This window comes from Phascolarctos cinereus, unplaced genomic scaffold (assembly GCF_003287225.1).
Source record: "Phascolarctos cinereus isolate Bilbo 61053 unplaced genomic scaffold, phaCin_HiC Scaffold_3;HRSCAF=262, whole genome shotgun sequence".
NCBI lineage: Eukaryota > Metazoa > Chordata > Mammalia > Diprotodontia > Phascolarctidae > Phascolarctos > Phascolarctos cinereus.
The window spans coordinates 41,273,615-41,277,148 of NW_027555736.1; positions in this window are offsets into that span (position 1 = coordinate 41,273,615).

Here is a 3,534-nt window from a genome sequence, read left to right on the forward strand (position 1 = left end):
TGGACATGACTGAAAAGCGACTGAACAATGACATATACCAGACGAGTCTCTCTCTCTCTCTCTCTCTCTCTCTCTCTCTCTCTCTCTCTCCTCTCTCTCTCTCTCCCTCTCTCTTTCTCTCCAGTAAAGAACTGAAGACAAAATGGATGCCTTCAATTTGGAATCATTGGAAAACATGTGGCATATTAATGTAACTGAATATATTATTATTGTGTACTAAGAAGACAATTGAGTAATACAGTGGAAAGAATGCTCAGGAAGACCTGAGTTCAAATATGATAGATTCTTAGTAGCTGTGTGACCCTGGGCAAGTCATTTCACTTTTATTTGCCTCAGTTTCCTTAACTGTAAAATGGGGATAATAATGGTACTTACTGCCCAGAGTTGTTGTGAGGATCAAATGATATTTGTAAAAGTGCTTGGCACATAGCAGGTGCTATATTAATGTTAGCGAATATTATTTTAAAATGACAAATATGAGAAATTCAAAGGAACATGAGATTTTGAATGAACTGAAATAAGCAGAACCAAAAAGGGTACTATACCCAATGAGTACAGCATCGTAAATGAAAATATCGCTAAAGAGGAAGCCAGTAATGGTCCTAGAGAACAGATAATGAAACGTAGCTCTCTCTGGAGAGCGGGAAGGTGGGGTGCCTCCTGTAAACTCCAGGGGCTCCCTATTAACCCCAGGATCAAATATTAAGTGTTTTTTAATTTTTTAAAAAATTTTTATTAAGGCAATTGGGGTTAAGTGACTTGCCCAGGGTCACACAGCTAGGAAGTGTCAAGTGTTTGGTCTGAGGCCGTATCTGAACTCAGGTCCTCCTGACTTCAGGACTGGTGCTCTATCCAGTGCACCACCTAGCCGCCCCAAATAGTAAATGTTTTGTTTGATATTTATAACCCATCATAACTCTGCCTGTTTCTGTCTTCACTTAGTTTCCTCCCTTTCATGTACTCTATAGTCCAGGGACACTGGACTTCTTGCTGTCCCTCACACATGATGCTGTGTCCCCCAGGCCTTAAATGTCCTCCCTCCTCACCTCTGCTCCCTGGTTTATTTAAAGATTTATTTTCTTTCTTTCTTTCTTTCTTTCTTTTTTTTGCTTTTTTTTAGTGAGGCAATTGGGATTAAGTGACTTGCCCAGGGTCACATGGCTAGTAAGTGTCATGTGTCTGAGGCTGTATTTGAACTCAGATCCTCCTGAATCCAGGGCCGGTGCTCTATCTACTGTACCACCTAGCTGTCCCAAAGATTTATTTTCAATCTCAATTTTGTGGTGGTTTTTTTTTTGGCTAGGCAATGGGGTTAAGTGACTTGTTCAGGGTCACACAGCTAGTTAGATGTCAAGTGTCTGAGGCTGGATTTGAACTCAGGCTTTCCTGACTCCAAGGCTGGTGCTCTATCCACTCCGCCACCTAGCTACCCGTCAATCTCACCTTTGGCAGGAGGCTTTTCCTGATCTCCACGGCTGGTGCCTGTTGTCTGAGATGACCTTCCATCCACCCTGCACATTTCTTGTTGGTCCATGGTTGGGTATTGTCTCCTCCAGTACTATGGGAATTCCTTGAGGGCCCAGACTGTTTTTTGTCTTTCTTTGGTACTTAGCACAATATCTATCCCATAGTAAGTAATAATAACAACTAGCATTTGTATAGTGCTTTAGAATTTGCAAAGGTCTTACAGATTTCTCATTTGAAGGGAAACAAATAAGCATTTATATTGTACCTACTGTGTGCTAGGCACTTTTGCAAATAATGATCTCATTTGGTCCTCAACAATCTAGCAGAGTAGGTGCTATAATTATCCCCATTTTACAAATGAGGCAACTGAGGCAGATGGGGGTTAGTGACTTGCCCAGGATCACAGCTAGGAAGTGCCCGAGGCTGGATTTGAACTCAGATCTTCCTGACTCCAGGATCTGCACTCTATCCACTGTTCCATCCGGGTGCCTGTAGTGAGTACTTAATAAAGGCTTCTTGACTGACTGCTTAAATTTTTGTCAGATGTGGTCATTGTATGAATGGTTTTGCTGAATCATTTTCTTCTTTTTTTTTTAATATACAAAAAGGCAATAGTCAGGCACCATGAGTGGCACCCTGATATTTCCAAGAAATAAAGAGAACATGGAGAAGTCATCCCAGTTTAGTGGATAGCTTCTCTGGACAACAGCTGTGACAAGAATGGATTGCACATTCTGCTTGTGGCTGGCCCTTTCAGCTCTGTTAGTCTACAGCACCTAGGAATTCAGCAGTTAACCAAGGAAGCATTTCATGATCTTGGAGCGACAACCAGGGTGCCCCATCTCTTCTGCCCTCTCAATGGGGCACGCTAGTTTGGTGAAAGTAGGCGCCTGTTGGTAGCAGGCTTGCATTCAGCCCTGAAAATTGAAAGGATATCCAAAGTGGGAGGTGGTTCTCATTGTCAGAGGATTTAAGCCTTATCATTAGCCACTAATAGCCTCCCTTGGATACATGACTCGTAGTTCAGTTCAACACAACAATTACTAAGCCCCTACTGTGTGTCAGATACATGTAGCTAGGCGTGGCAGTTGGGTGGTGCAATGGATAGAATGCCAGAGCTGGAGTCAGGAAGACTCATCTTTCTGAGTTCAAATCTGGCCCCAGACACTAGCTGTGTGACCCAGGGCAAGTCACTTAACCTTGTTTGCCTCAGTTTCCTTATCTGTAAAATGAGCTGGAGAAGGAAATGGCAGACTAGTCCAGTATTTCCTTCAAGAAACCCCAAATGAGGTCACGAAGAGTTGGACATGACTAAAAACAACTGAACGACATGGTCCAGACACCAGTGGGCACAGGGCAAAGACACAAGGTGGCCCTCCCCTCTAGGATCTTACCTTGCATTGGGGAACAAAATATGTAGACAGATGAGTTCATTACAATGTAAGCTAGGGAGGTAGGCCCCCAACTCTGTTCTACAGGACACAGAGAAGTTATTCTTCATATCACTAGAATATGAAGAGTATTAAATAATAATAATAAGCGAGTGTTATTTAAATTATTATTATTCATTTTAATTATTTATTATTATTAAAAGTATTCAATAATAATAATAAAGAGTAAATAAGAATGTGGATGTTGCAGAGCTTTCATGTTTCTAGTGCTATGAAAGGTAACAAAATGAGACAAATTCTGACTCCCCACTAATTCCCCTTTCTCTAATGAGCTCAAAATACCCTTTACAGATACCTGATAATTTTAATGCACTGGATTGGGCCAAGTATCAAGATTTTTTAAAATAATATTTTATTTTTTTTCCAATTACATGAAAGAACAATTGTTAACACTGATTATTTAAAATTTCAAGTTCCAAATTCTCTCCCTCCCTTCCCTTCCCTCCTCCCTGAGACGGGAAGCAATTTTTATAGGTTATACATGTGCAGTCATGCAAATCATATTCCTATATTAGTCATGTCATGAAAGAAGCAGGTATCGAAACTGAGACACCTGGCATAAAGCCATCATTGCATTGAGTCCAACAGTATTTATAAAATGACCTCGCTTTTCCCA